The sequence below is a fragment of the Callithrix jacchus genome, chromosome 16 (assembly GCF_049354715.1).
Source record: "Callithrix jacchus isolate 240 chromosome 16, calJac240_pri, whole genome shotgun sequence".
Classification (NCBI taxonomy): Eukaryota; Metazoa; Chordata; class Mammalia; order Primates; family Cebidae; genus Callithrix; species Callithrix jacchus.
In genome coordinates this window covers 75,181,671-75,203,617 of record NC_133517.1, presented here as the reverse complement: position 1 = coordinate 75,203,617, position 21,947 = coordinate 75,181,671, and the positions used below count along the sequence as shown (strand labels likewise).

The 21,947-nt window shown below is 34.0% G+C and overlaps 1 long non-coding RNA gene across 2 annotated transcripts in view; it reads right to left on the bottom strand.

Moving 5' to 3' along the window:
* Positions 1-21,947, bottom strand: part of LOC144579768 (uncharacterized) — a 656,332-nt gene that overhangs the window by 79,007 nt on the left and 555,378 nt on the right. For both annotated transcript variants that reach the window (XR_013528135.1, XR_013528134.1), the window contains one exon: positions 16,255-16,398. This is a non-coding gene — a long non-coding RNA (uncharacterized LOC144579768). The remainder of the gene's footprint in view (positions 1-16,254; positions 16,399-21,947) is intronic.

Sequence of the window (21,947 nt, the reverse complement as noted above, 5' to 3'; positions counted from 1 at the left end):
ACCAGAGTATTTGTGAATACAAGCAATGACTTTGATGAGAAGAATAAAGGAAGAGAGAAGGAATGAGAGAGAGAAAATGAAAACAGAAAAGAGCTAGAGGAGTAGAGTGAAAATAGTATTTGAGGATTATATTGTGACAGCTTTTTGGATGTGTCAACTTGGTTAGGCTAAATCTCTAGTTACTCAACCAAACGCTAATATAGGTGTTGATGAGAAGAGATTTTGCAGATGCAACTAAAGCCCTTAATCAGTTGACTTTAAGTAAAAGAGATTATCCTGGATAATCCGGATGGAGCTGACTTAATCAATTGGAAAGCTTAAATGTGGGGCTTAGGCTTTCTCTGACTAAAGACGTAAGAAAATGGCTTCAGTTATAACTTGTTGAATAAAATGAACTGTCTTTTATAAGAACGGCACTTTGAACAACATTTAAAATTCATATACTCAGTTCAAATCATGAAATGATTAACTGCAAAAAGTTGACATTAATTGAATACCTAATCAAATGCAGTTCTAGAAGAATAAGCAAAGCTAAATATTCGAAAAGAAAGTGTGGGAACCAATCACGGAAGTGAGAAAATGTTTCTTTTCATTCTCCTAAAAAACAAAAGCAAAAGCAAAACAAACAAATAAACAAAAACAAAAAACCCACAACTTTTTCTTAGGTTTTTTCAGTAAAGGACTGTGGATAAATTACCAAAGTTCCCACTTCCCACAGCGTCCCTTGTAGAGATTTGGCTTTGGGGGACTTTAGAGCTAGTGGCTGCCAAATTTTGACTCATTCATCTGGGCAAGTGCCATAGAGACAGACTTCTGAGGATAGCCAACCTAGTGTTTTAATTCAAAAAGAGATTGTATTGAAAGGAGACACCTGAGCTGGTTGGTGCCCCTTTCCCAAAGGTGCTATTATGGCAGGGTCTTAAATATTCCATGTATCCTGAAATGCCACTGCATTTCTTGATGCCATAAGAAGGTCACAACAAGGAAGTACTTGGGGGAGAGAAAGGATGGAGAGCCAAGTTAGGAAGAACCAGAAATAAAAATATATCAGAATGTGGGAACTTCTCCTTCTTGTGGTCACCTCTTTTGGGAAACAGGGCCAAATGCTCCCATCTTCTGAACAAAGAGTTATGTACCTTACCCAAGAACTGCCGTTAGACATGAACTCAGTAGTCTTGGTGACCATGATCATTTAGCACCTGTCCCAAAATTGCATACTCTCTGGGCCCTCAGATGTAGGCAAAAGAAACTTAGATGTGTATGGGTCAAGAAATTATGGAGGTGGAAAAAGGAAATACACATGACTTCAAGAGAAAACCAACTTTTCACAGGTCATGTTCACATTGCATTGTCACCACCCTGATGGTCCTCAGAGCACTGATAATCTCATTAGAAGCAATGTGTGGGAACAACACACTCTCCTCTTTTTAGTATGAGAGTCCATATGTTTCATGGTGATGGGGAGAAAAGAAGCAGAAGGGATTTGAAAACAGATCATTTCTTTACAAACTAAAACCAATTTTATTCTAACTTGTGTACCGTGAGGGAGCTGTAAGTCTATGAATAGTTGGCAGAATGTTGGGGGTTAGATGCCCCAATTCACCATCTACATTTTGCTAGACATTCACGTAGGCCAGGGAAACGCAAGTTACAGTCCACAGGCCAAATCTGGCCCACAGCCTATTTTTCTGTTTTATTAGAACACAGTCATACTTGCTTATTTATATGTTATATTTTGTCGCTTTCTTACTACAACAGCAGAGTTGAAAATGGCCTGCAAATTTTAAAATATTAACATAAGATCCTTTACAGAGAAATGTTTCTTGACCTCAAGTCTAAATTTTAAGGCTATTTGGAAAAATAAAACATTACCCTTTCTTTGTCCACAAAAACCCAATGAACTTGAAATAGTTTATTTTAGAATAACCTGATACATGTTAAGAAATAAAGTATACACACTATGCTATAGGATCAAAGAAGATGAATGCTGAAGTAAGCCAGAGTAATCAATGAGAAACATTTCCTAGAGAATCTGATCCCTGAGTTTGGGTAAGTCACTTTTTATATGCCTATTATATGCCTGTTTTCTTTATTTATTGTATTTTCTTTCTAACCTTCTCCAACTCTTTCTAGCTTCTATCTATCATGTCACTAGCCCTCATTATCTTTCCCCTTCTGGTCTTTGAATCATTGTGTTGTATATATAAATGAAATGTATTAATATTTTTGTCTTTGAAGTCTGGGTTTTAAGATATGCTAGAAAAATCTTCTATTCTATGGCAAATATTAATATTTATGTTAACCATTGTATACATATGGATTTTTTGGCTTTGTAGATGCAGCTGTATTTATATATATGGCCAGAAAACATTTATAACATTAATTGTGTAATTCACTTTTTCTAGATTATATTAGAATTTTGCTTTTCACATCCATATATATTTTTCTAATGCTTAACTACACTTTGTTTTAATGAACTAACATGCCTTTTCCTGTACTAGTACCTTACATTTAACAATTATGAAAGTTCTGAAATCTGCCAATATTTCACAGGGCTCTTCTACTCTTATTGCTAGTTTGTTCAAACCTTCATTTTTTTAAATTTCATACTTATTTTTATAAGTATATTTTAGAATAATAATGTTTTCAAATACCTCTCCAAATTTCTTGCTGCAGTGAGTTTACTTTTAATTTATGCATAAAGACAGAGCAAACTGACAATTTTACAAATTCCCCTTTTTCAAATCAGAAACAAATACATCAGGAGTTATATTTTCTAGTACTACAATCTAGGTGTTCAGAGAAACTTCCTAGGTATAGAATACCTGAAATATTTATATATACATTTTGAAATATACGGCTGATCTAGCAGAAAAAAAATACTTCTAGAGGGAAAAAATCATAAAAAGGCACTGATTCAGGTAGGTGAACGACGTTAAATCTTTCATTCGTCTTGAGGATGTTGAATTGCCCTTTGTGGTGTAGCACCTTGGTTTAAATGGACTATCAGTCTAGAAATAAGAAATAAAGCCTAAGGTCCATGCAAAATAAGATGTCTGTCTGGTCAGAGACCCCTGCAAAACACCTGAACCCTCAGAAAGATAGCCCAGAGTGAATAAATCAGAAAACATGAAAACAAAACTAACGGGCTTATTCTAAGAAGAAGATGTAACTATGTTTAGGCATGTAAATAGTAGTAGGAATAAAGAATAAAAATTTCCCCTAAGATTTTCTAACTACAAGCCTGATTCATGCCTATTTTGAGAGAGAATTCACAATCGCTTCACCAGCTGAAAATACCACAAATAAAGATCTTTTAGATGAAAAGGTCCCTAGATAGATAGGCTTATATGAAGCTAGAGAGCCAAACACAAATTTAAAGTCAGAATATAAAGATAAAGTCTCAAGGACTATTAACTCACAATAGATTCATAAGGCACAAGCCAACAGGACCAAGATTAAGTTTTAATGTTAAATGACAGAATCAGAGACAAAAGCACACTGATGTTGGAAGTATCAGATACAGGATATACAATAATTGATTTTAGTATTTTAAAAGTTTGTACAGGGTATCTAACTAAACCAGAGGCTATCAACAATAACCTTTGTAAAATATAAAACAGAAAATTCAAGAAAATTTAGAAGTACAGAAGAATTTAAATTAGAGGCCAGGTGCAGTGGCTCACACATGTAATTCCAACACTTTGAGAGGCCAAGGCAGGAGGATTCCTTGAACCAGTAGTTTAAGACTAGTTTGGGCAGTATAGTGGGATCCTGTCTCTACAAAATATAAGATGTTAAAAAATTAGCTAGGCATGATGGCACGCACCTATAGTCCCAGCTGCTTGGCAGGCTGAGGCAGGAGTGTCACTTGAACTGGATTGGTTGCCACTGTACTCCAGGCTGAGCAATAGCTTAAGACCCCTGTCTCAAAAATAAATAAATAACATATTGATTATTAATCCGTTTAAATGCAATTGCAAAGAGAGTAATTTGAAGATAGATAGGTTTTAAAAAAATAATGCAGCACAGAAGGACTAAATGATAGACCTATGGATAAATATTAAGCTAGGTAATAATAGAATATGCATTTTTAAAACATCTATCTAATTGAAATTTCCAGAAGTCAGAATAGTAAAGTAAAGGATATATTTGATATAGAGTTGAACACTGTCCTATCTTTAAGAAAGACAGGATTACATATATGTTCATTGTATTTAGAAACCACAGATATTATAAAAATGGATGCATCAAAATACTAGAATAAACCAAAAAAATTATGACATTAAAAGGATGAACAAAAAAATTAGTCAAAAATTGGAAACAAATAGTTTACTTGCCATAAATATCATTTTGCCACAGTAAAAAAAAATAAGCCTTAAAAATGTCGAATACTATTTACAATACGAGACAAGAAAACAACTCTCAATTAAGATACATTTCAAGAGTAAATTAAGAATTCAGACATACAAAACATGGAAAGGTTTACTAATACAGGGCACCACGATAAAAATTTAAAAATATACTTGACGAAAAAGAAAAATAATGTCAGAGTAAAGGTAAGAGATGGAAAAAGAAAGGATGATGAACCAAAAACAGTAAACATGAGAAATTCAAGAAAAATCAAAATACTAAGGCCATGACACTGAGTTATAAATATGATAATGACACCTAATTTTTGGATTTCTAGATCAGAAGATGGAACTTAATGTCTCAACTCCAGTAGCATTTAAGTCAGGAGAAAATACAACCCACTTTATCCTAATATGCTTGTATTGTTTGAAATAAAACTGTTTTTTAAAGTTACATATAAATTTAAATACAACTAGTACCAGGGCTGAAAGAGTGTGTTAACTTTTAAGTTGATGAAGAGGAAAAAGTAAGAAGATGAAAGCCACAATACTACATTTAAAGAAAATGTCCATTAATTAGAGGACAATGAGGTATCTTTTTCACAAGTGTTTCAGTTTGGCTTCCTCTCTGACAAGCTGTCTCTTTGCTTTCTAGAATTTCCATTTGCTTTATCATTTCAAATAGGGTCTTTGGGTATAGCCCACTAGACCATCCCAATAGAGCTGGTTTACTTAGGAGTTTGGGTTTCCTTTCAACTCTTTGTCCAGCTCTTGTGTGAAGCTTTTTAAAGGTTAAATCGCTTGGCTTGGATGTCACCAAATATAAGATATAGACAAACCCAGACATGTAAAATCCTTTCATCTTTCTCTTTAAAACACACAGAGCCAACCACAGAATATGAATCCTACTGTAAACCCTTTAAAAAAAAATGCCCAGAAGGAAATGACATCTAGATTTATTAGGTGAGTAACATACTAAGGAAGTGACAGCAGAACCACAAAGAGAAGAGCAAATCTTCAGGACAGGACCATTTGGCAAGAATCAACTATGCCTGAATGTGATGCTGAACCACATCCTTCTAACGGGATAAGGTGCTCTGCTGGGTTGCATGGAGTTTTGTGTCTTCTATAAGCAAGAAGTAAAACAGACTCCATGGGAACTCGCTAAAACTCAAGCCTCATTTCCCAAGTTTATTTATTTTCTTATTCCTGTTGACTTTTAATATAACACAGTCACCCAAGAAGTTTTACACCAATTAGTCTCTGATTTCACCATTTCCCATCCAGATTTCTAACCAAATGTCTTCTCCTAGAACAAGTTCTGAAATCTAATCTTTATTTCTTTGACTGCCTAACTTGTTCTTTTATCTCTGCTTGTCAGCTCTGCCCTTTCCAGCCCAGGAAGTTGTTGATATCACTGAAGAGTGGTAAAGGGTTTTGAACAAGGGCCAAATTACTTAGGTTTAGATCTTACCTTTGCAATACACTAGCTATGTGTATAATCTTGGAATCTCTTAAATGTCCCTTTTCTCATCAGAATAATAGAAAAAAATAATCAGAAAATGGAAAAAGTGTATAAACATACAGTTCACAGAGGAAAGACAGCAAATAATCAAATATATAAATTATAAGAGGTGATTTTTTTGGACACAGTTTTCTTTTATCGAATTGTTAGAATTTTAGGACAAATTTTGGTAATATCTAGTAAGGGTCTGAGAATAAGAACTTCAACAAATTCTTGTTAAAAATAAAAAATAATTCTGACTTTTTGAAAATAATGGTCCTCTCTCTAAAGTGACTTTTAAAATGTACTTCATATGAATGCTTGCACATATGAATATGTACAATAACATATACATAATTAGATATTGACTCAGAATGTTATATTGGCAAATAAGCAAACATCTGAAATATATTAATAATAGAATATTATCATGCTATATAATATAATAATGTTATATGTAGCATTTATTATAAAAATGTTCTTCTAATGTATTGTGAAGTGAAAAAATAGGAACAACAAATAACGACCATATTTAAGAACAATATATAAATAAGAACAGTTTACATTTAGTGCCATTTTCTAATCACTGCAGGTCAAAGTAGGATTGGGTGCTGGTTCATTTATTTAAGTCAATGCTTCTCAAACCTTTGAGTTTCATTGGTCAGAAAATTTCACAAGCAGGCTGGGCACAGTGGCTCACACCTGTAATCCCAGCACTTTGGGAGGACAAGGCAGGTGGATCACCTGACATACAGAGTTCAAGATCAGCCTAGCCAACATGGTGAATCCCATCTCTACTAAAAATTCAAAAATTAGCTGGGTGTGGTGGCCTGTGCCTGTGACCCCAGATACTTGGGAGCCTGAGGCAGGAGAATCACTTGAACCTGGGAGGCAGACCCAGATGGCGAAGGTTGCGGTGAGCAAAGATCCCACCACTGCACTCCAGCATGGGTGACAGAGTGAGACCCTGTCGCAAAAAAATAAATAAATAAATAAAATAAAAATAAATAAAATAAAACCAAAATGTTATTTCAGACAAAAGGAAAAAAATGATTTTGAGGAAAAATCAACTGTTTCACTCTAGTTTTTACTGTTCTAATAGTAGGTTTCTAAAAATTTTGTCATAGAACTGCACTTTGTCATTTATGAAATACTGATTTGGATATTTCTCTTTAATTAGTGTCTATTTCCAGAAAATAGAGAAAAAAGAAGCATTTTATACAGCTAAAAAAAAAAAAAGCCAAACTTTAGCTGGGATAGAAATGGAAGCATTGCTCAATGCAGAAGGTAAATTTTAATCTTAGAACCAAAAGTTGTCTTGCCAATAAGCCATACCAGCAATTCTCAACACAGGCTGTTCACGGGAATCATCTAGAGACTTATAAAAGAAATCTGATAAACGGATCACATCTCTAGAGATTCTGATTCAACTAGTCTGGTGTGAGGCCCAAGCTCGATATTATTTTAACAGCTCCCCATGTGATTATAATAAGCAGCAAGAGTTGATTGTTACTGATCAAATCTGTTTTTTTTTTTTTTAGTAATGAGAAACAGTTTATAAAGTGAATTTTAACTTATTTTCCTTTTAAAATAATTTGAAAAACAAACAAAATAAATTAAAAAACAATAAAGCTGGAGTTCCCAGCAATAATATTCAAATATCTCATTTTGCCTTAAAATACTAAGGATCAAATAATTTAAATGACTTATGCAGAGTTGCAGGCCTATATTAAAATATTAATATCAATGTAAAATATATACATAAACTTTTTCTTTGTGTGAAGTTGATTAATATTTATTCTAAATATTAATTTAGATTATTAAATCAAAAAATATTAATCTTAATCAACTTAGATTAATATTTATTCTAAATATTATGATTTGAAGGCATCCCCCAGAATTAATAATGCATTCTTGCATACTGATTTTAAGGTGAAAACTGAGCTGCCTTTTAAAAAGAAACTTCCTCTTCATGAAAGACGACTTGCATTAGTATAAGTCAAGGGTGTATTTTCTAAATTGTTAAAATTTGAGGACAAGCTTAAGATCTGATGAATCAGAAAGTGTTGATTCTCTTTGAACTAAGTACCCCAGTTAACTTTAGACCAGTATTTCTCAAAGTGTGATACTATAAATCACACTTGTATTGATATCTTACAATAGTCCAAAATGTAGACTATTTTTCTGAGGATGGGATCCTGAAAAGGGCTGGTGTTACAACTCTCTTCCTGTTTCTGATTCAAACCAAAATTTCAGAACCATTGCTCCAGGTCTAAATCAGGTTGTCCTCAGACCAGACTTTGAAAAGCATGGCTCTAAGTTCAGGATACAATTTTATCTTTTTTGTTTGTTTGTTTGTTTGTAAACAGTAGCTGACTTTCCTCTCGTGAGAGCTAGATGAAACATTTTGCACAGGCACCATTTCTGAGCTAGGTATCGCTAATCCAATGCAGTGTGATTCCTACTTAGAAGCAGTGCCTTAGAAATCTTAGTTCCATTACACGAGAACCTGGTACTTGCTGATTAGGGAGATTAACAGAAGTAAACACTAGCTTTTAATCTTTTCTAGACTTTCAGGCTCCTGTAAACCCAGAACTCCTCCTTTACTGTCAAACTAGAGATAAAGAAGCTTAACTGACACACAATTCTATTTCCAATATTTCTGTGGCTTTTAAAATTCGCTGTAGGAAAATTGTTACAAAAAACTCAGATTGTTTTTTGAGTACCTGTTCTCTGAGATTTGTAGCTACTGTATTTCCATGTGGATAGTAAGAAATTTCTACCATTGCAAGACTATGGTAGCTATAGCCATATAAAAAGTGGGAGGCCATCATTGCCATGGAAAAACAAATACCAACCTGATTGTAATTCATGGTTAGGATTTGTGGAATACTTCTCCATCTATAATTATTGTTATGGGTTTTTTTAGGTAGAAAATCAATCATAACAGTATACAGAAGAAATTAATTTAATTTCTTTTTTCACAGTCAAGGCAACTATGTCTCATACTATTTCCCAAGTTAATTTTCTACTCTAACCAAGTGATTGTCTACTGGGTCCCAAATACGTAATTTTTATCTATATTTTACATTTTTTTCTCTGCCTTCTTAAATTTGACTTGTTCAAAGTGCAGCTTATTCTACAACCAGGCTATCACTTCTACTGCATTTTTCCATTACAATTTAGAAAATGGTGTTTGTCTTTTTTCTGAACAAGTATTCTACAGGAAGAATTTCGATAGCAGGATATCATACACACTTCTATTTAGAATTAGAAATAATTATGTGGTAGGTATAGAAGATTCTATCATAGGTATGCAGAACTGAATACAAACTGTCTTTTTATCTGAAAATAAATTTAGTCATATATATTACAAGCCCTAAGTATCTATGACCTTTATGTAAATAACTTTGCCTCTAAAAATTTGTATTAAAAATAGTCATGGGGCTACCAATACTTTAATTGTAATGATGTTTATATAAAATGGTTTTTTAATAGAAAGCACTTGAAAGCATCTAAATATTCAACATTAGAAAATGTTTAATGATGATTAGATAACTTGTAAAATTATAAATCGAATATTTGACTGCTTCACAAATACTTTCCATATAATATTTAAAAATATGAAATAGAAAGTTGCAAATATAATGGCCTTGTCTTGTAAAGAGTACATACGTGCCTGACACTGTTTGGGGGGTCTAGGGATGCAACACAAAATAAAATAGACAAGAACACGGAATTTATATTCTAGAAAGATGGAAAGGCTAAACATTTTAGGGAAACAGGTAATCATCAAATAATACTCTAACAAAAAAAGGTAATTTCAATGAACAATAGATAAGTTATCATGAAGAAAAATCTTATGGAAAAAGGACTGTTGTATACTTTAGAAATGGATTTCAAGTATATGCTATCTGATGCAGTGATTTTAAAAATCAATTTCATCAAAATATAGTTTGCATATACTATCATTAAATATGATAAGGGAAACACAATGATCTTTTAGTGGTAATTACAGGTAATTTTAATTTCTACTTTATATGTACTTTGATGTTTAAGCATTTCATTTTAAGTCCAGAAAGAATTAAAAATGAAAAGCAAACTGATTTTATAGGATGGTGTAGGAAAGATGTCTTAAATATTCCTAACTTCACCAAACACATCTCAACAATCAATCAAATTGGTCCACTTTTAGCTCTGTCTAGATATCAGACACTCCTTTGTAAAATAGTGTTTCAGATGGCAAATGTGTTCAAGGGACAGATGCGTTAAGAATAAAAGAAATTTTAGGCTGAAAAAGAAAAGATTGAACACCAATCAATCTTCAAACTCCTGTAGCCTATCATTTTGAAGAGGGTGTGACCTTATGCTACTTGCTTCCTAGAGCCAGTAGGTTAACATTAAAAACAGATTTGAGGCCCTCTAAGTTCCAGTCCTACCCTGAGATTCAATGGTTTTAATCAACTGAAGATGCCAGAATACACATAATACAGATGGGGAAAAGAGTTTAGCTTACACAGATGTTAGTGTTACACCAACTCATTCTCATCTCATATCTTTCGCTCCCTTCTCAAGTCACTGTCATTGTTGTATTATGTACATTCAAGTACCATTTACATCTATTCATGGCTTCCTTTTCCATCACTACCATAACGATTGAATCACAAAGTCTCTCAAACATTCTCATTCCAGTCCTCTCATATCCAACGCTGCTGTTAGCTTTCAAATCCTCATGCTTAGATTTAGATATTGTCCTTACATACTTGTCCTACTTCCAACTTCTACATATATTACCTTTCTAAAACACAAAGCTCATCACTTAATTCTATTTCTTCATATTATTAGGTAGTTTACCAATATTCAGAATTGTTATTTGCAACCTTTTTGATTTTAGGTTAATAGATGACAAATGTTTAGCAAAAGAAGAGCACTTACTTTAAGTACTTAACAAATATCAACTATCTTTTACATCAGTAATTTCCAGACCTCCTTCATATTTTACTGACCATAGTCATTGTTTCCATTCATTAAGAAAATGATAAAATAAAAATGAAAACAATAATGGATTCTTTAATGAGTCTGCAGGAATCCCAGAGGCATCTACACATATTTGAGAAATAGTAAAACAGATGTGTGTGTATGTGTGTGTGTGTGTGTGTGTGTGTTATGGTCCATGTTTATGTTCCCCCAAAATTCATTTGTTGAAACCTAATCACCAATATGTTCTGGTATTAGGAAGTGGGATCTTCTGATGGGTGATTATGTTAAAGGGTGGAGCTTCCGGGGAGCCCTTTAATAAGGGATAAGTTATGAAAGAAGGCCAAGGGAGTTTGCTCACCCCTTCCCCCATATACAGCAAGAAGGCACCGTCTATGAAAAGTGAGCCCTCACAAGACACTGAATCTTCTGTAGCCTTGATCTTGGACTTCCCAGCCTCTACAACTGTGAGCAATAAATTTCAGTTGCTGAGAAACTCCCCAGTCTACAACTTTTTCTTAATAACAGCCCAAATGGGTTAAGACGTTGTGCAACACAGTTTATGGACAGTGCTTGGTGCAGCTATATAGTAAGTTTGCGTTCACTCTCCACCCTGACACCACCCTAAAGTCAAAGAAAAGACTAATTAAATTAGAGATTAGAGCCACAATTTCATAAAATATTTTCATAATCTCTACCCATGAAGCCATAATCTTGCAATTTATCTCTAACCCTATTTACTTTTCCTAATATACAGTCTCCAGTTGTCAAGTATCACTGACTTTTCTTTTTCCACTTTCATGTAAGACCCCACTGACTTTATGTTTTATGAAACATATCATTTTATAGATTTATACATATTGATTTATTTTTCTTTCTCTCTGTACAGTGGAATACACTAGGGCAAGATTGTGGCTTTTATAATGCCAAATCTTAACCCATTATTTCCTGACACATTTATCACTTTGTCTACATGGCTGTTTTCCACGCAGGAATTGTCATAATCAAACACACAGGACATGGAAATAATTATTTAAGCAAGTATTAGAGTAATTAAAATATTCTCAATTTTACTTTTTTAGTTGAACAGTTTCTGATACTCATGTGAATCCCTCATTTCTTTTAGGTGCTGCAGAAAAAAATTAGTGTTTAATGTCATAACTAAAGTACATGTTTGGTGACATGTGAACATGTCACCAAGTAACTTTTTGGAATCTGCTTACCAATATCTGTGTCCAATATGATTTGTTATGGAACTGATGACAATTTTGTATTTTGCCAGAGAAATGGGCACTTGTCTTCATTCTACTTTTAGTTGAAAACAAACCACTGATGGCCAAAAAAAAAAAAAAGCCTCTGGTGACTCTCAGAAGTAAAATGTATTGAGTAATTTATAGTTTTAGTTAAGTCCCTACCATTTATTTTTCATTACAAAATGACCACATATAATTTGACATGTTTGTGCAACATCATTAATAGGACCTGCTCTAGAAAGTTCGGCAAAGCAGAGCGTACATGGATCTCCATATCAGCCATGCAGCACATAAACTCAAAACACTGAATGTCTCCATAGAAAAAGCAGATGGAAAAAGCTTCCATCATATTGGAAGCATAATTTCACCCTGGAGTTTTACAGTGAGTCACCAAATCTCATCAGAGGAATGACTATGCTTTGAAATCACTGGTGGAGATGCTTTAATCATTGAATACGTTGTTACCTTAAGGAAACAACATATAGCTGATATACTTTGAACACCTTCTTTGTGTAAAGCACTGAGAGTAATCTCTAGAAAAGAGGATAATAAAAGTGTTCAAAACCAGTTCGAGAAATAGGCTCTTACCATTCAATCAGTTGGTAATCTCTGTACCCACTAGCTTTACTCCCTCACTTTTCATTTGCTCTCCAGGTTTGGCCCCTATGTGATAGTGGATTCCACTACTTGCCAGTCTTCATTTAAATTCTGCCTTTTCCCCTGAACTTTAGTCTTCATCTGACTTACCACCCAGGAAAAGGTTTCATTCCCAAGAATGTGTGGGGACAGGAACCATTAGAGAGTCCTTACAATTTGACATATATTTTCTTTCTCAAGAGTGGTTAGCTGATTTGGGTAGATACACTAGGGGAGGATTGTAGCTTATATAAGGTAAGATGGGTGATGGAACTAGTGATCTGATATAAAGAACACCTCTAAAATGACACTCTTAGCTAAAATTCACTTTGTGTCTTCATTTTGTCACAGTACCTGTCAATGTTACAGGTATTGATCTATTCCACTGAATATGTTAATAAAAAATATGTACTTATCTAAATTCAAATAAATATGGGTTTATTATTTTCAACTTTTATCAGAATAATGTACAACCTCCTATTAACAGAATAAAATAAAGGAAAATTAGAGATATTTTGAGCACTAACCCCATAGAGATGGTTAAGAAAATAAAGATCAAAATATTCTTTAATTCTCATCCTGACTTGGAAATATAAGGTCTCAGGTTGGTCACACACTAAGGAAAAACAAATCTAAAATTAAAATCAAATTATATTTCTTGCCAAACATGAAAATAGTTTTCTATACATATGTTTTGGGAAATAAAGGTATCAATAGCAGTCATACAGAAGGATCCATAGAGTTCTCAAAGGGATAATATTTTAGCCTGAGAATCCAGAGTCCAAGGAAGGAATGGCTACTGAGGAATCTACTTTCAGTGCAATCCTTTAGGAGGGGAAGTCTTCTGGCAGGGTAGAAGAAAGAAAGCCTTTCCTATTTTTGAGGTTGGATTCCTTTGATCACTTACTTATTTCCAAGAGGAAATAGCAAAGGTGTGCTATGCTGATAATATTAGGGGCTTAAGATTATATTCTTGAGTTTAATAAGATCATGTTTATTGAACCACTACTATGAGAATAAGACTTACACTTGAAACAAATATGATTAGCAGAAGATGATTCATAATTATCAGCCAAATGGACTGCTTTCAGGTAAATATAGGATTGGCTCAAACCAGGCTTCTGTCTGTGAATATTTTAGACTTGGTTAATTCAGGGTATATATTTTTTCTTTCATCTAATTCATCTCTTTCATGCTCTTCTAAAGGTTTAGCAGGCATCTCTAACCCTTTGTGGTTTTCCCTGAAATAAACTTCACTCAATATTATCAACATTCATATTTTTATTCTGGAAAAATAAAAAAAAGGTTACCTAAAAATTACAGAATTCAGACTGAGACGAAGCCTTAGAGCACATTTGTGTTTCTGAATTAAAAATCTGTAAAAATAACTACCATGAATTCCTTTGGAAGTCTGAATAAAACTATGAGCACTCTTGTTCTGAAAGATACATGCATTCTTGTATATATGTGTAACATACACACACTTATCCATTTGATACAAGTACTTTGTTCACAAATTCCCCAAAGCCCATCTATGAATCCCCTGTGTTGCCAGACTCCGAGAGAACAATATTAGTTCTAGGGACTTTACAGCCTCTCTGCCTTTTACTACTATCTTTATGTTTGGATAGTGTGTCTGAAACAACCAGTTCTCCTTTATTTCTGCAAATTGAAATCTAAAATCCAAAGAACTCTAAAGTTCTTAGAAATTAAACTTGATTTTCCCTGTTGTCAGAAAACCTAGTTTTCCTTTGTTGACATGGTTGCTGTAGTGTTGTGGGGATTTTTTTTTTTTTAATTTTTAGATTTTCATTTAGTTTTTGCAGCTATGGTATAGTAATCACTGTAACTGGTAATTTGTTTTAAAGAAACTTATTTTTGGAGAAAAAAGCATCGAGTATATTAAATTAGAAAAAGAACAAAGTCTAAAATGAGAATCAATTTCAAATTTCTGGAATTTGGTAATTGAGGGAAGTAATATGTTACAAAGGAATGATCATAGAAAAGAGAATCAGAAAATCAAATTTTTATTCTTAGTTATATTCCCACCCACGGCCAAGTCTGTCTAGGAAACTGAAGAGTTTGAAACTTTTTTTTTCATTTTCTTTATTTCTTTTTTTCTTTCTTCCTTTCAATTTTTTTTTTCTTTTTTGGTTCAGACGACAGTCCTTCAATATATTCAGAAGCCCGACATCTCAGGTTGGGCTTTCACTGAGATGGAATTTCAATTAATAAAAGGGGGATTTTATTATTATGACCTTATTTTGCATGTGCTGTCTCAATCATGATCTCAGAACACTGATTTCACTAACAGAAATATTTGGAATATAGAATTATGGAAGGCTTTGTAGCTTTCTTTATTCTTAGAAGCAGCGCCCTTTGAATAAAATGTTAGGAGATTTCCTGAAGTACTTGGTAGACCCATTTTAAAGGAATGTTCAATTTGTCAAGAGTTTTGTATGCTAGTAAGAAAATAACTACTAAATAAAATAGATCTGAACTCCCAGACACAGCCCTGCCATTTGTAAGCCATGTGACCTTGGACAAATTCTTCCTTTTGTACCCTTAACATGAAGAAAATACTACTACTTTCTAAATTAAGGTTGATGTTAAACAAGTGTTCAGAATGGTCAGTTTAGTATTTAATACATAATAGTCAGGCAAAAATTAACATTTCCTCTTCCCCCTGAAGTAGTCATTTATATTCTCTACCTTTAAATTTTGCAATATATGAAATCAATGTCATAGACTAAACTGTCATTTAAAGAAGCTCAAAATTCTGCAACAAATGGACTCAACAGCTAATTTGGGCTTTTGCACCTGGCTTGCATTGCTCACAGTAGGCTACTTCCTTTAACACACTGATATCACCAGAGACATAGAACAATCAAGTTCCCATGTATTTTATCAGAGTCTGTAGTGCCAGGAAGAACTGGAGAAACTGATACTAAAAAGGGGACAAGCTTTAGGTCCTTTAAATATCTACATAAAGGAAGAAGCCCTTACAGAATCCGCATGCAGTAATTTCCATGAATGTTTAACTCTCCATCATTTCAACAACATTCCAGTAAGAGAGTTTTCTTTGAAACCGCACAATGTTAATAGTACTATATAAAGTTAAATCGACATAGCAAGACTTGAATGTTACCATTACTTACTGTCTGAACTCAGGCCCCCTTGGTTGTAATGTGTTCCCTGGGCTAATTTTTCTTACGTTGAAAGTAAGTTTTAAGTTTCAATATTTTTCATCCATGATTCCAATATCATCCTTACCTTTAGAGATTCTCCTAAGACTCTTTAAAAACCCAATACTATATCATACAGCTCTGCCTAGAGTGTGGTGGAAATTCCCATGGTGTACGTAGTTTTGTGGTCAGAAAACTGGGGCTTTTTCAGGCCTTAGGATGTTCTTTGCCTGCTGATTATTTTGGGGACTCCATATGACTTATTGCCTTGATAGGACATTTCAAGCACTTACCACATAGTTGTTACATAATGACAAATGAATATAAATATTATTATTGTTGCTTACCTTTCCCGGATTTTGAAGTGAGGAGGATAATGATGAAATATCAGGCAGTGTAGAAAGAGCAGCTTTATATGGCAACATCCTAAACTTTATTGGAAGAGAACACATCTGGCGCCCCAAAACCAGCTTGACATTGGCAGCATTAACCTAGATGTTAGGCAAAATATGAAAGATAAGCAAATATTTACCACTCAGGTCAGCTCTAAGAGAATCCTGACATCCTAGATGAAGTAGAGGCAGAGGATGAGAGAGAGATAAAGGGAGAGAAACCGACCATAGAAATTTAGTATTTGGCCTTGGAAGAGCCACCCTTTCGAAATTTAAATTAATATTTATTAATTTATTTCTAATCTATAAAGTAAGTAAATCTGACAGATGACCCACGAGTTCTGTTTCTGTTCTCTCATTTGACTCGACTTCTCTTTAAGTCTCCATAGACTCTGCTGCCAATTTAGAAATTATTCATTCCTGTTATCTAAAAATTTTCTTCTCATATTTTACCACTGTAAGAAGCAACATGGACAATACATTACACTAGGAAAGTAAATAGGTTTGTACTCAGTTGTTCTTCCCCAGTTCTATGATAAGCATGCATATTTTCTGCCCTCGTGGGCTCTGGTTTTCCCACACAAAGAAGAAAGTCAACCTTTCAAAAGCCAATTCATCAATGCATCGTTCGTTGAAAAACTAACTTAGTCAAAACTACGAAAATTCTCTTTAATGATGACTAATATTTTTATAGCTGTATAATCACATTACTAAAATAATGCTCTTGAATACATTTAATTAATATAAACTTTTAAAAAGCATTTTTAAAGGGATGCTTAGTTTGTCAATCCTGAAGATTACCGGATGACAGATTTTCTCCTAAATGTATTTTGCTTATGAGTAAATCTAAAATTTTATCATTTCTTATGTGGGGATGTCATTTTATATTGATTTCTTTGGAATTATTTAAAAAGTTGTTTCTGATTTTGCCGACATTTTAGCATTTTTATTTTAAGATTATCTCCAAATTTTGCTGACTAAAAATTTTGCCAAAGTTGTTCATTTTAATTATTTAGACAATGTATAATGATTAATATTAATCTTGATGGTTTCAACTATATTTAAAGATTTCTGCAAAAGGTCATTTGGCCAGCTTTTCTTCTGCTATTGTAACAGCTAATTAGAAAACATTCACTAGTTTCTGCCCAGCTCCCGGAGGCTGGATCTTGAAACCCATGCAGAGCGAGGGGCCCCTCTGCTGGCAGAAAGACAGACCAGAGATTCAATGCAAAACGCTATGTCTGGGCCTGCCAAGAACAGAGAAGCTTTGATGCAGAGAAAGCTAGGGAATGAAGAAAGATTTGAAAGTGCTCATGTTCTCACGTCAAAACTCCACACACTTCACTTTAGCCTTGCCAATCCAACTCACATGAATGGCTGCAGACCTTATAAGTAGATGAAGATAGAGATTTGAGTAAACTTGATAAATTATATGAGCTGGCTGGTTGGGTATAGTATTGCATTGGTTAGTTTCCAGTGTACCAGTAGAAATGAGAATTAAAGGCGGTAGGATGACATTCAGAAAGTTTTACAGAATAGTCAATTTTTGACCTGATTTTTGCCAGTTGAAACTGGAAAAGTGGATTCTAAGGGAAAGTAATACATAATTTTGATTTCGGGAATAGAATATATTCCAGATTGTGGTAGATGATTGGAGTGAGACGGGGTATGATCTGACAGAAAGGATCCAGTATAAATATTATTGCAATTGATCATCATGGATAAACTGACACAGGAGCCCTCATGTTGCCTTGTGCAGACTGATAAGATATTTATTTAGAAGATGGTCAAAAATGAAAGTTGGATTGTAACATAGTCCCACATCGCAAAGAAAGGAATATAAAAACAGGAACAAATATTATGGGAAAGGAATTATTTCTAGTTTGGATTTGTTAATTATGAAGTTATGGGATACATTTACAAAGTCCATGAACTATCAATTGGTTAGTGACTTGGTGATAGAACTATCTCAAACTTTTCCAACATTCAGCTATAATTGTTGAAGATGATTATACTCTGCAGAGACAGGCTTTTAGATAAGCATTTGCATTATCTATTTATTTGTGTTGCTTATTTTTTATCCTTGCCTCTTATTGACCCTTGGTAAAAAGGAAAAGGAAGGCAGTCTCCAGCTGGAAGATTAATCCCCCTAATATTATAATAGAATTTTAGAGAAGGTGGCCTGGTATTCAACAGGCATTCTAATCTTACTCAACAAAGGGGAATAAGATTAGAAAGAAGCTGAATTCAATGGTCTGTTAAGATGTGGATTAATAAGATGTCCTTTTTTTTCTGGCTAAAAGAGAATTTTTACTTCCATATCAGATCTCAACATATTCCAACAGGTTCCAATAAATATAACCAGTGAGCTGGGCAAGAAAACTATTTGTGTTCAGTTTCCTCAGTTACCACTGGGTGTGTCAAGCTGGTTCTCTTTCCACTGCATTCCAAAAACCTTTCATTTCAATGCATTTCTATTAATATATCATCTAAAGCAATCATTTTGCTATTTAAAGTTTACAGTTTTACTATGATCTGAATGTCTCCTAAAATATATGTACAAAAACTTAAGCCCTATTGTGGTGGTATTAACAGAGGAAACATTTGGGGAAGTGATTAAGTCATCAATTCTGATATGAATTTCATGCCAGCAAAGCCCACCATTCATTTCAACTTTTTTTCCACAGGTGAGAACACTCAGATACCCAGATAGGTTCAGTCACACTATCAGCAGATATCTAAGATAGATCCTTTTGGGCTGTTTCCATGTTTTGAATCATCTTTGCATATTTCTTTGAGTTCTTTCCACATCCCCTCTGCCCTACTTAAATTGTTGTGTCCTGAGTCAGTCATGAATTTCTAACAGAACTAATTGAATGGAATGTTATGGGACTATGGGATTATGCCCCTTTAACATATCTCTCAGTCACTTTTTGTTTTTGCTTTGTAAATGATGCTCTCTTATAATTTATTACATTTGTATCAGGTGTGACCTATCTTTGGACACCTAAATCTATCCCTGTTATCAAATAATATTTAGGCAGTGCTCAAGCTGGGAAGCTCTGTGTGATGCTCACTCCAGCACAGAAGCTAAACACACCAAGTATTATCATTCTAATCAAAATAATAAGAAATATGCAATGTTCTTTGCCTAGCTAAATAAAATCTTTCCTTTTAAGTCCAATGAAAGATTATTTTCTTCTTTTCCCAGAATATAAATATTAGCCCTATATTATTGAATCTCATCCCAGTGGCTGAGTTTTTACAAGCTTGCTCGGAAGTGTTCTGTTGTTCACTATTCACTAACATCCAAAACACTCATTCGTTACTCCACCCCAAGGGACTCCTTGGGAAATATCAGACAGCAGCATATGGCAGACATTGGAACCCAACCCAGACTCTATTTTTCCATATTACTGTCTACACATTGTGAGTGCCATAAAGAGAGCAGAGCTCTGTCACACGTTTCTTAATGGATAAAGGTAAAACAATCACAAAAAGGAAGGATATTGACCACAGAATATACTGTTCTAGACAGGATTGTTAACACTGTTCAAAACCACTGAAGCGAGACAATCTGCAACTACTTTCCACCTCCATCTAGCAACTTTACAATGCGTGGCTCTCATCTCTCAGCCATGGGATGGGGTTGGTTTCATTTGCAATCTGTTGGATTGTTAGTCCTGGGAATTCCAGACCTTACTTCTACAACATGCAGTTTTGAGCCAAAGGAGGTCCCTATAAGACTGTCCACAAATGACCCAGAGGTGTATACATGTTTCCTACCATTTCTCAGCATGCTGGGGGCATGTCCACTGAGCACATGCACTGGGCCTGCCTGCCAGAGAAGGGCCCCAGCTGGGCTAGGCCACCTACCTCTCTGAGCCTTTGGATTTTTTTTTTTTTAGTTTATTTATTCTTATTGATTATAAAATTGAACTGAAAATTTTAAAAGAAAAGGGCAAAGAAAGTAATTGTAATTACCCAAAACCTAAACTCAGAATTAACCATTATAAAAATTTTTTAATGCATATCGCCCTTCTTTCTCTTATACTGAAAGGAAGAAACAATATGTATGATATATAATAAACATCACATATATGTCAGGATGATGGAAAGAAAATTTGGGGATATAGATAGAAATTACATATTTTTTAATATTTTCTTTTTCCAAGACATACAAAATGTATAAAAAGCGATAGCATATTTTACTTATTGATAAAATATACACATCAGGGTATTGATCACAGGATTTTAAAAAGTTCCTTTTTTTTTTTTTGAGACAAAGTCTCACTCTGTCACCCAGGCTAGAGGGGCAGTAGAGCCAAACTAAAAATTGGAACATTTGAAAACTCTCGACCCAGACTGGCAAAATGCTTTCAACAATATTGAAAATGTATTTTATGTAGTCTTTGTTTATAATTTTAAAACCTATACCAGACAAACACAAATCAAATTCACAAATAAGCATATTATATAGATACCCATTCGCTCTCAAGCAAAGAAATTCAAATAAAACCCAATACATATGTATTAATTAATAATATATATAATGTTATATATACATAGTATATGTATGTAGTATACATAAGGTATATGTATGTATATATATATACTATATAAGCGTGTGTGTATTGACTATGTTTTTTATCAATTTATTTTGGTGTTAAAATATTTATGTGCTTTTATCTAGCAAATCCAGGCTTTGAAATCTGTTCTGGGGGAATATTTAAAGATGTGGCTTGAGACATATATTTATATATGCATATTCAAGCATATGCATGAAGGCATTGTTTATAATGGTGAAAAATGCAAAATAGCCTAATAAATAAAAAATAAAGAATGCATATACACTGTTTTTTCAAAATTCATCCAATGTTGTATGTCACCACTGCACTCCAGCCTGGGCCACAGAGTAAGACTTTGTCTCAAAAAAAAAAAGAAAAAAGAAAAGAAACTTTCACCAAGTTTTAATCATTATTAATGTCTCATATTAATCCGAGAAAGGTTCAGTTTCTTTAGTTTCTTCTTATAAAGTGCCGCTAAGAGAGACAGGAGTAACTAGTATTTTGTATCCTCAATAACAGAATCATCTTCAGTTGTAGCTGTTAAACAGATGAATTTTTTCCCTCTCTCTATTCAATATTTATGCCACCCACCTTTCACACTCTCCTAATCTACATTCCCCACCAATTCTGCAAAAGAATTTACTGACTGTATGTTGACTCCTTGACTTGACTCACAAAGGCCCTTCTAAAACGTAGCATGATTCACACAACTTTTTCTTCACATGTGTGCTGTAGGCTATATGCATCTGAATCAGCTACTGTGGGCTAGAATGATGCCAATATTTAGAAGGAAGCAGAGTGTATTGGTCCATTTTCACACTGCTATGAAGAGATATCAGAGACTGGGCTATAAAGAAAAAGAAGTTTCATGGAGTCAACAGTTCCACATGGCTGGGAGCCCTCAATCATGGCAGAAGGTAAAGGAAGATCAAAGGCACATCTTACAGGGTGGCAGACAAGATAGCATGTGCAGGGGAACTGCCCTTGGTAAAGCCATCAGCTCTCATGAGACTTATTAACTGTCACGAGAACAGCATGGGAAAAACCCACCCCCATGATTCAATTACCTCTTACTGGGTC